We start from the raw sequence: 12,366 nt of genomic DNA, 5'->3' as shown, positions 1-12,366 counted from the left end.
GCTGTGTGTGAGTGCAGTCCGTGCGGTTGATATTGTAATGTCAAAAGACTCCTCGTGATTTCTTCTTTGTTTAACAGTTGTTACTCTGCGGCCCGGGTCGTGGAGCGCCGCGTCCGATAGCGCTTCGGTTTGCGAAACTTCAGAGCGGCCTACATCAGCAGCAGCAGCAGCGGCGGCATCGGTACGGGCCGACACGCCACCGGCCACTGGGGACATCGGCTTCAGCAGCGGAGGCGGCGTGTGACGTCGGCGACTGCAGCAGCAACGAGAAAAGTGGCAACGGGGCCGCGAAACGTCAAACTTCACCTTGTGAAGAACTTGTGACGCGCGCTTTGTACCTCTGACTGCGCTGTCTCTACATCCGTATGAAAGCATGGGTACTGGAGAAAACTACTTGGTCTCTGCTGGCGGCAGCCGCCGCTAGTCCTTATAGTGACTGCGGACCACCAAAAATAGTAATCTCGGTTACTTCCGAAGGAAGACAGAGTAACAGGACACCGAGAGGCAGAAAAACAGGTTGCATAAAACGAAGTACCGCTGCTGAAATGGCGCTGCTGAAATGGTAACACCTTCAGATGCGTCGACTGCGTAAATGATCGCCATAGTTGACGATATTCTTACGGAGATTCAAAACCAACTGAGGCATGACATAACCTTACCAGTTATACCAGCAACAGTTAATAACAAAATCTGGGCACCCGTCATCACTCAAGCAATGTTAGAAGGGCAGAGTGAGGAGTTAAGTAAAGAAAATGAGCGTTCACGTGTAGAATCAGCTAACGCTAACACACTATAAGCGCTGGAACGAATTCACAGTCTGGAATCAGAAATAACCGATATCAAATCAGAAAATAAAAGCTTAAGAACCGAAAGTAAGTCAACTTCACTTTCCTTTGCAGCAGTTGCGGCCACTGGCTTATCTTCAAAACCGAAGAGGAAAGCAGAAGAACGTATACAAGATAAATCAAAACAGTCGAGTGTTCTCTTCTTCAAATCGTAAAACAATCAAGACGACAAGACCATACGTCAAACAATCACGAAAACAATCAATCCCGAACAAGAGAAAGTAAAAATAAAAGCCATCAGATCCAGAGCAGACACAGATGTCTTATAAAAGGAAACACAAGTAGATAAAAGGAAAATCATAGAAAAGACAGTCCGGCTAAAGGATATTAGATGTGAAGAGCCGAGGAAATTCCGACCTCTCCTTCCAGTCTATCAGGTCGCAACTACTCTAACTGATAAGGACTCGCTGGAATAACTACACGAGATTAACTAGAGCGAACAAGTCTCTAAGGATGAGCTCTACAAGGAAGTCAAAATAAAGTTCAAAACAGTCCCAAAAGGCAAACGAACATTAATAACGTCCTGGAAGTCACATCAAGGGTTCGTTTTTGCTACTGCAAAGGAGATGAGTCTATATTCCTTATACATCAAAAATTTTGAGGCTGTCCAAAAATGCTTCAACTGTTAGGGCCTAGGTCACTCGCCAAAACGTTGCGATAAAGGTCCAATCTGTGGAAAATGTGCGAAGCCAGGCCACAAGAAGTCAGAATTCCGAGATGAAACGACAGCTGGATGTAGACCACGCAGATATAGAAACAGGACATGTGATAAGTCAGGGGGACCTGACTGCCCTACCTACAAGCAGATGTACGAGAGGCAAATAGAGCGCGCCGAAAATAACACTACCGAGAATGTCCACTTACACGGAGTACAACTACAACGGTCAGACGCTAAAGCCCTCCTTAAATATAGGTATAGATATGCAAGGGAACAAAACATGTGTCTCCATCAGCTAAAACTAGAGACTGGTAACGTGCGGTCGCCTGGCGACAACTTGAGGGTATAGCACAAATAACAGATCTAGAAACGAACAACCGTACATCGCTGCAAACGCGTGACGTAATACAGCAAAGATATTTTTACATCACTATGTGTGCTGGGAGCCATTGGCTACTACGTATGTTGGCAGCTATAACACAAAGTGTTCGAGTGGGCAGTCTACCAAACCGGACTTCTGCTACGGGTGGAAGAGCTGGAAGAGGACGTTTTCTACCCAAACAATAAAAAAAAAAAAAACACAAAAGGATGCCCTAGGGCACCTCAGTGATACCAACACATTTACATCTCACAACACCGAAAAACAAGCAACAAAAATGGTTCAAATGGCTCTGAGCACTATGCGACTTAACTTCTGAGGTCATCAGTCGCCTAGAACTTAGAACTAATTAAACCTAACTAACCTAAGGACATCACACACATCCATGCCCGAGGCAGGATTCGAACCTGCGACCGTAGCGGGCGCCCGGTTCCAGACTGTAGCGCCTAGAACCGCACGGCCACTCCGGCCGGCATCAAACAACTGATAGACATATTGATACATCAGTATAAGAAACTCAAGGTGATACAACACATGTTAACAGTTCACTACATCAAAACACATACTTATACTTACATTTAGAATATGACTCTTGCAAATGCAGCTCGTACATAAGGCTCGTACATTTTACATATGGTGCCAGCATAGACAAACAGGGAAATGGCCGCAAAGAAAACGCTCAGTTGCCAAATAACCTCGAGATAGGCAAACAATATTCCAAAAACAGATTTACTGGAAATCCAAAGTTAAATAGAAACAATCTGCCTAATAAAACAGTTAAAAATACATCATCCACATACAGTTCCCAGTGTACACAAATAACAGAGGAAGACAAATGACAGGACGTTTCACAGGACACACACACAAACGCCAAATAACACAGTAATAACGTAAATGATTATGATAATCTTCAGAGTAACTTAAGCTAAGTAGGTTAAGAAATGCTGAAAATTTTCCAGAGTACACTGCATTTGATAATATGCCTCGGTCACCCGGAAGGGGAAAAAATATGTTTCCCTACAACAGAGTAGACCGACAGATACTTAGGAGAGAGAACCTGTCAACAGAACGTCGTGTGCTCTGCAGACTATAAGAACAAGCATGCACCTGAAGACGTGAAGGTATGAACATGGATAAAGTTTGTAAGGACTTCGTCAGGGCGGATGGGCGTGTGTAGTACGGCCCTAAAGAGACAACACCTAAGTGTTATGCCTTTACTAGATACACTCTCTGCTGTGAAGATCTTACAACTAAACTGCAATAAGAGCACTCTGATTGCAGTGAAACTGAGTAAACTTCTGAGATTCAAAGAGCCATATATGCGTGGCGGGAGACTTCCAGGTCTTCCCAAAAGTCTCATAACAATTATCGGGACCCAGAAAGGCAAGCGGCAATTGTAATAGCGAACATAAATTACACAGTCACAAAAATAACTCAACTCTGTTGTAAGACATCATGGTCTGCTGACCTTCATTGCTTACATATTCCGCCCTCACAATCATATTCGGCACATCAAGACGCTTCATTCGAACCCAAACTCGACAAGATAAAGTCAATGTTGTATGAATTCATGTAAACGATATGCAATTAACAAGTAAGCGCATCGTGGTTGACATACTCAAGCCTGGCGTACACACATACATTCCAGACATGACGGTCACAGAACCTTTTAGTTTAGGAGAGAAACTGCACAACAGGAGGCCGGTCCCTTCAGAGGACAACCCAGCCTATGTCGGCCATGTAGCAGACAGCGTGGGCCCAAGAGAAAGGGGGGAACTACCCCGTGTTCGGCTTAAAAGCACATTCCGCTACATTGTGTGGGAGCGCCCAGCCTACGCATTCTTTACACATACCACGCAGTTTCAGAGATTTTCACAGGGAGACAGCAAACGCCAAACGCCAATGCTACAGGTTTTCGGATTGGTCGCCTTAAACGAAACGTAATTCTTCCGTTTTAGAAGAGCAATGCTGATTGGCAGACGATATTTCTGACGCCTTGAACTGAAGAAATAATGGAAGAGATATACCCCTTCACGTCGGGCGTGAAGAGGGGCCGTTCTGTTGTTGCTCTTGCAGCGAGGAACAAGTCTCTCCTCAGTACTTCACTGGGAGTGCACCTCTGTCGAGAGCGAATCGAAGTGCTACCCTATACTGAGTCCTTGCGTTTAAGTGTTGTTCACTGTGTTGACCGACACACTTATTGTGCGGTGTGAACGGACAGAGTTATAGTTAAACGCCTGTGAGCGAATTTTGAGTGGCATCGAGATGGACTGGTTATCTGACGGTGTACCACGCCAATAGTTAGACTAGGGTCGAATAGGAATCCTTGACTTCATCAACGCATAGGGAGAGTTTGATTGGCGAAGGTCAATCCAGATAGAACGAGAGTTATCTTATTTGTCAGCAGCGAGCGGCGCAGACAGCAGTCATCGCAGCTTACTATATTGTGCGCTATATCTCTTGCGAGCCCCATATTTCCTCCACAACAGTACACTTCACTGCATTTCACATGCGACAGCCTCGACCGTACCTAGCAACATTCTAAAGGATAATTACTGAAGTTGAGTAGGCGTGCCTCTCAGCCATTCTGCCAAGTCAACAACCATCTTAAACTTTGTATAGAAATTTCATTAGCGAATCCTATCCTTGAGAGGTAACTTCACATTCCGAAAAGAACCAGGATATAACTTTTTCAATTCATAACTAAAAGTTCCACTGTGATTTCTCAGAATTTTTGCAAAATAAATAATAACTTTCGTTAGTTTCATATTTTTCTTACACTAACTAGCACTACTCCAGTACCCAAGTATCCCACTAGTTACGTAAGAAATTTTGTGAATTTTTGTGTCATTTCCTTACAACGGACGACTCCAGAAGATATTTATTGCTGAAAGTTTTTTAGGCATTTCTCTTTAAAATTTTAGGAGCGTCTGTCCGACATCTGTAGTAGTGTGGGGGTGGAAATTGCATCTTGCATCTTGCAGGAGTCACAGGGTAAATGGTACATATCAGATTAATCCATTGCGCAGAATAACAGAATAACAGATCAACCCCACACCTCAGACTATTTACAACATGTAGCTGAAATTACGCATGGACGAGAATCTTAGATTATCACTGCCATGTACACACAGTTTTCATATGACAGAGAGCCTTTTGCTGATATAATAAGAGATTAGCAAAATTTTCTAGAGACAAAAGATTACTCATACTTAGAGACATCAGTCTCCCCCATCAACCGTGGATCTTGCCGTTGGTGGGGAGGCTTACGTGCCTCAGCGATACGGATAGGCGTACCATAGGTGCACTCACAACAGAGGGGTATCTGTTGAGAGGCCAGACAAACGTGTGATTCCTGAAGAGGGGCAGCAGCTTTTTCAGTAGTTGCAGGGGCAATAGTCTGGATGATTGACTGATCGGGCCTTGCAACACTAAGCAAAACGGCTTTGCTGTGCTGGTACTGCGAACGGCTGAAAGCAAGGAGAAACTACAGCCGTAATTTTTCACGAGGACATGCAGCTTTACTGTACGGTTAAATGATGATGGCTAAAATATGCTGGAGGTAAAATACACTACTGCCCAATAAAATTGCTACACCACGAAGATGACATGCTACAGACGCGAAATTTAACCGACAGGAAGAAGATGCTGTGATATGCAAATGATTAGCTTTTCAGAGCATTCACACAAGGTTGGCGCCGGTGGCGACACCTAAAACATGCTGCTATGAGGAAAGTTTCCAACCGATTTCTGATACACAAACACCAGTTGACCGGCCTTGCCTGGTGAAACGTTATTGTGATGCCTTGTGTAAGGAGGAGAAATGCGTACCATCACGTTTCCGACTTTGATAAAGGTCGGATTGTAGCCTATCGCGATTACGGTTTATCGTATCGCGACATTGCTGCTCGCCTTGGTCAAGATCCAATGACTGTTAGCAGAACATGGATTCGGTGGGTTCAGGAGGGTAATACGGAACGCCATGCTGGATCCCAACGGCCTCGTATCACTAGCAGTCGAGATGACAGGCATCTTATCCGGATGGCTGTAACGGATCGTGCAGCCACGTCTCGATCCCTGAGTCAACAGATGGGGACATTTGCAAGACAACAACCATCTGCACGAACAGTTCGACGACGTTTGCAACAGCATGGACTATCAGCTCGGAGACCATGGCTGCGGTTACCCTTGACGATGCATCACAGACAGGAGCGCCTGCGATGGTGTACTCAACGACGAACCTGGATGCACGAACGGCAAAACGTCTTTTTTTCGGACGAATCCAGGTTCTGTTTACAGCATCATGATAGTCACATCCGTGTTTGGCGACATCGCGGGTAACGCACACTGGAAGCGTGTATTCGTCATCGCCATACTGGCGTATCAGCCGGCGTGATGGTATGAGGTGCCATTGGTTACGCGTCTCGGTCATTTATTGTTCGCATTGACGGCACTTTGAACAGTGGACGTTAAATTTCAGATGTCTTACTACCTATGGCTCTACCCTTCATTCGATCCCTGCGAAACCCTATATTTCAGCAGGATAATGCATGACCGCATGTTGCAGATCCTGTACGAGCCTTTCTGGATACAGAAAATGTTCGACTGCTGGCCTTGCTAGCACATTCTCCAGATCTCTCACCAATTGAAAACGTCTGGGCAATGGTGACCGAGCAACTGGCTCGTCACAATACGCCAGTCACTACTCTTGATGAACTGTGATATGGTGTTGAAGCTGTATGGGCAGCTGTACCTGTACACGCCATCCAAGCTCTGTTTGACTCAATGCCCAGGCGTATCAAGGCCGTTATTACGACCAGAGGTGGTTGTTCTTCTGGGTGCAGATTTCTCAGGATCTATGCACCCAAATTGCGTGAAAATGTAATCACATGTCAGTTATAGTATATTTGTCCATTGAATACCCGTTTATCATCTGCATTTCTTTTTGGTGTAGCAATTTTAATGGCCAGTAGTGTAGTCCCCCAGTCGGATCTCCGGGTGGGGACTACTCAGGTCGAAGTCATTATCAGGAGAAACGAAACTGGCGTTCTACGGATCGGAGCATGGAATGTCAGATCCCTTAATCGGGCAGGTGGGTTAGAAAAATTAAAAAGGGAATTGGATAGGTTAAAGTTAGATATAGTTGGAATTAGTGAAGTTCGGTGGCAAAAGGAACAAGACTTCTGGTCAGGTGAATACGGGGTTATAAATACAAAATCAAATCGGGTTAATGCAGTAGTAGGTTTTTAGAATAAAAAAGTAGGAGCGTGGGTAAGTTGCTTCGAACAGCATAGTCAACGCATTATTGTAGCCAAGATAGACACGAAGCCCAGACCTACCACAGTAGTACAAGTTTATATGCCAACGAGCTCCGCAGACGACGAAGAGATTGTAGAAATGTATGATGAGATAAAAGAAATTATTCAGATAGTTAAGAGAGACGAAAATTTAATAGTCATTGGGGAATGGATTTCGATAGAAGAAGGAAGAGAAAGAAAACTAGTAGGTTAATATGGAATGAGGGTAAGGAATGAAAGACGAACCCGTTAGAATATTGCACAGAGCAAACTTAAACGAAGCTAACACTTAGTTTATTAATAATGAAAGAAGGTTGTACACGTAGAAGACGCCTGGAGACACTGGAAGTTTTCGGATAGGTCATATAATGGTCAGACAGAGATTGAGGATCCATGTTTTAAATTTTAAGACATTTCCAGGGGCAGATGTGGACTTTGATCACAATTTATAAGTTATTAACTGTAGATTAAAACTGAAGAAACTGCGAAAAGGTGGGAATTTAAGGAGATGGGGCCTGGATAAACTAAAAGAACCAGACGTTGTAGAGAGTTTCAGAGAGAGAATTAGGGAACTATTGACAAGAACAGGGGAAAGAATTACAATGGAAGAAGAATGGGCAACTCTGAGAGATGAAATAGTGAAGGCAGCTGAGGATCAAGTAGATAAAAAGACGAGGGCTAATGGGAATCCTTGTGTAACAGAAGAGATATTGAATTTTGATGAAAGGAGAAAATACCAAAACGCAGTAAATGAAGGTGGCAAAAAGGAATACAAATGTCTCAAAGATGAGATCGACAGGAAGTCCAAAATGGATTAGCAGGGCTGACTACAGGACAAATGTAAGGATGTAGAGGCACATATCACTAGGGGTAAGATACTGCCTACAGCAAAATTAAACAGATCCTTGGAGAAAAGAGAACCACTTGCATGAATATCAAGAGCTCAGATGGAAAACTAGTCCTAAGCAAAGAAGGGAAAGCAGAGAGGTGGAAAGAATATATAGAGGGTGATGTACTTGAAAGCAATATTATGGAAATGTAAGAGGAAGTAGATGAAGATGGAATAGGAGATATGATACTGCGTGAAGAATTTGACAGAACACTGAAATACCTAAGTCAAAACAAGGGCCCGGGAGGAGACAACATTCCATTAGAACTACTGATAGCCTTGGGGGACCCAGCCCTGATAAAACTCTACCATCTGGTGAGCAAGATGTATGAGACAGGCGATATACTCTCAGGCTTCAAAAAGAATATAATAATTCCAAACCCAAAAAAAAAACAGGTGTTGACAGGTGTGAAAATTACCGAACTATCAGTTTAATAAGTCATGGCTGTAAAATATTAACACGGATTCTTTACAGACGAATGGGAAAAATGGCAGAAGCCGACCTCGGGGAAGATCAGTATGAATTCCTTAGAAGTGTTGGAACACGCGTGGCATACTGACCCTACGACATATCTTAGAAGACAGATTAGGGAAAGGCAAACCTACGTCTCTAGCATTTGTAGACACAGAGAAAGCTTTTGACAATGTTGACTGGAAAACTGTCTTGAAATTCTGAAGGTAACAGGGGTCCAATACAGGGAGCGAAAGGCTAATTACAGTTTGTACAGAAACCAGTTGGCAGTTACAAGAGTCAAGGAGCATGAACGGTTATTCAATCTGTAATTGAGCAATTAGTAATGGAGACAAAAGAAAAATTTGGAGAATTAATTAAAATACATGGAGAAGAAATGAAAGCCTTGGGGTTTGCCGATGACATTGTAATTCTGTAAGAGACAGCAACGGACATGGACAGTGTCTTGAAAGGAGGATGCAAGATGAACATCAACAAAAGCAAAACAAGGATAATGGAATGTAGTCTAATTAAGTCGGGTGATGCTGAGGGAATTAGATTAGGAAATGAGACACTTAAAGTAGTAAAGGAGTTTTGCTATTTGGGGAGCAAAATAACTGATGATGGTCGAAGTAGAGAGGATATAAAATGTAGACTGGCAATGGCAAGAAAAGAGTTTCTGAAGAAGAGAAATTTGTTAACATCGAGTACAGATTTAAGAGTCAGGAAGCCGTTTCTGATTGTATTTGTATGGAGTGTAGCCATGTATGGAAGTGAAACATGGGCGATAAATTGTTTAGACGAGAAGAGAATAGAAGTGTTCCAAATGTGGTGCTACAGAAGAATGCTGAAGGTAAGATGGGTAGATCACGTAACAAATAAGGACTTACTGAACAGAATTGGGGAAAAGAGGAATTTCAAAAATTCAAATGGTTCCCAATACTATGGAACTTAACATCTGAGGTCAGCAGTCCCCTAACTAACCTAAGGACATCACACAGATCCATGCCCGAGGCAGGATTCGAATCCGACCGCAGGAGCAGCGTGGTTCCGGACCGAAGTGCCTAGAACCGCTCGGCCACAGAAGCCGGCAAGAGGAATTTGTGGCACATCTTGACTAGAAGAAGGGATCGGTTGGTTGGACATACTCAGAGGCATCAAGGGATCAGCAATGCAGTATTGGAGGGCAGAGTGAAGCGTAAAAATTGTGCAGGGAGACCAAGAGATGAATACACTAAACAGATTCAGATGGATGTAGGATGAAGTAGGCACTTGGAGATGAAGAAGCTTGAACAGGATAGAGTAGCATGGAGAGCTGCATCAAACCAGTCTCTGGACTGAAGACAACAACAACAACAACAACAACAACAACAACATAAGACCAAATTGCAAAACGTGTGAACTTCATAAAACTATCCGTACACGTACATTTGCTGTATAATAACACGTAAATACACAAACACAATTGCACAACAAAGATAAGAAGGGCCCTTCGGTGGAGGAGGCTCGAGGTCACCTCCCGAGGCTCCTCTCCTGCTTACATCGCGGTAAAGTGAAGGAAATTATAGTAATAACAAATAGGACTGTCATACCTCACATACAAAGCACGTAGAGTTAATATCACAACATACAGGGTGTTACAAAAAGGTACGGCCAAACTTTCAGGAAACATACCTCACGCACAAATAAAGAAAATATGTTATGTGGACATGTGTCCGGAAACGCTTAATTTCCATGTTAGAGCTCATTTTAGTTTCGTCAGTATGTACTGTACTTCCTAGATTCGCCACCAGTTGGTCAAATTGAAGGAAGGTAATGTTGACTTCGGTGCTTGTGTTGACATGCGACTCATTGCTCTACAGTACTAGCATCAAGCACATCAGTACGTAGCATCAACAGGTTAGTGTTCATCACGAACGTGGTTTTGCAGTCAGTGCAATGTTTACAAATGCGGAGTTCGCAGATGCCCAATTGATGTATGGATTAGCACGGGGCAATAGCAGTGGCGCGGTACGTTTGTATCGTGACAGATTCCCAGAACGAAGGTGTCCCGACAGGAAGACGTTCGAAGCAATTGATCGGCGTCTTAGGGAGCACGCAACATTCCAGCCTATGACTCGCGACTGGGGAGGACCTAGAACGACGAGGACACCTGCAATGGACGAGGCAATTCTTCGTGCAGTTGACGATAACCCTAATGTCAGCGTCAGAGAAGTTGCTGCTGTACAAGGTATCGTTGACCACGTCACTGTATGGAGAGTGCTACGGGAGAACCAGTTGTTTCCGTACCATGTACAGCGTGTGCAGGCAGCTGATTGGCCTCCACGGGTACACTTCTGCGAATGGTTCATCCAACAATGTGTCAATCCTCATTTCAGTGCAAATGTTCTCTTTACGAATGAGGCTTCATTCCAACGTGATCAAATTGTAAATTTTCACAATCAACATGTGTGGGCTGACGAAAATCCGCACGCAATTGTGCAATCACGTCATCAACACAGATTTTCTGTGAACGTTTGGGCAGGCAGTGTTGGTGATGTCTTGATTGGGCCCCATGTTCTTCCACCTAGGCTCAATGGAGCACGTTATCATGATTTCATACGGGATACTCTACCTGTGCTGCTAGAACATGTGCCTTTACAGGTAAGACACAACACGTGGTTCATGCACGATGAAGCTCCTGCACATTTAGGTCGAAGTGTTCGTACGCTTCTCAACAGATTCGGTGACCGATGGATTGGTAGAGGGGGACCAATTCCATGGCCTCCACGCTCTCCTGACCTCAACCCTCTTGTCTTTCATTTATGCGGGCATTTGAAAGCTCTTGTCTACGCAACCCCGGTACCAAATGTAGAGACTCTTCGTGCTCGTATTGTGGACGGCTGTGATACAATACGCCATTCTCCAGGGCTGCATCAGCGCATCAGGGATTCCATGCGACGGAGGGTGGATGCACGTATCCTCGCTAACGGAGGACATTTTGAACATTTCCTGGAACAAAGTGTTTGAAGTCACGCCGGTACGTTCTGTTGCTGTGTGTTTCCATTCCATGATTAATGTGCTTTGAAGAGAAGTAATAAAATGAGCTCTAACATGGAAAGTAAGCGTTTCCGGACACATGTCCACATAACATATTTCCTTTCTTTGTGTGTGAGGAATGTTTCCTGAAAGTTTGGCCGTACCTTTTTGTAACACCCTGTATATGCATACAATATTAGCTATAGTAGAACAGAAATACGACAGACTGAAGTATTTACCGAAGCCCACCCACTTGAAACAGCTAGGTAAACGAAACTCTTCTGCTATCTAAATCTTTCCTTTCGTATATTTATTTTCTTCTTAATATTATAGTAAAATTTGTTTTCTTTTTTGTCCTTTCTTTCCCAAATCGTACGTAATGTATTTTGTCTGTTTTCTTTTTTCTTAATAATTTAATTGTATATAAAAGAAGAAAAGTACTAAAATTCTAAAAATTTTCGTGTTTGGAGTAGTAAAAGGCCCAATATAGTTACCAAAGTGCTGGGTCACTATGTAATGTTAATAAACAAAGTAAAAATCAATCCGTCTCCAAGCCTACTGGTGAAAAATTTAACTTCCGTACCCTAGTGAATTTTCAAAATCAGGACACTCATTTCGTCATGGGCGACTTCAACAGCCACAGTCACGGTTGGGGTTACGAGATTTGATGATGTAAAAGGTGGAGAGGTACTGAAGATTGTGGAAGATTAACTCTCTTACAGACTGGACAGTGGCCGCTGGAAAAGTGGGTATGTCCCGACCTTCTTTTCTTCAGCGACACCGTTACTCACAACTGTATGGAACCTGTATCGTCACCTTCACCTGTTAC

Source organism: Schistocerca serialis, chromosome 6, assembly GCF_023864345.2.
Source record: "Schistocerca serialis cubense isolate TAMUIC-IGC-003099 chromosome 6, iqSchSeri2.2, whole genome shotgun sequence".
NCBI classification, from domain to species: domain Eukaryota; kingdom Metazoa; phylum Arthropoda; class Insecta; order Orthoptera; family Acrididae; genus Schistocerca; species Schistocerca serialis.
Note: the sequence above shows the minus strand (reverse complement) of the source record.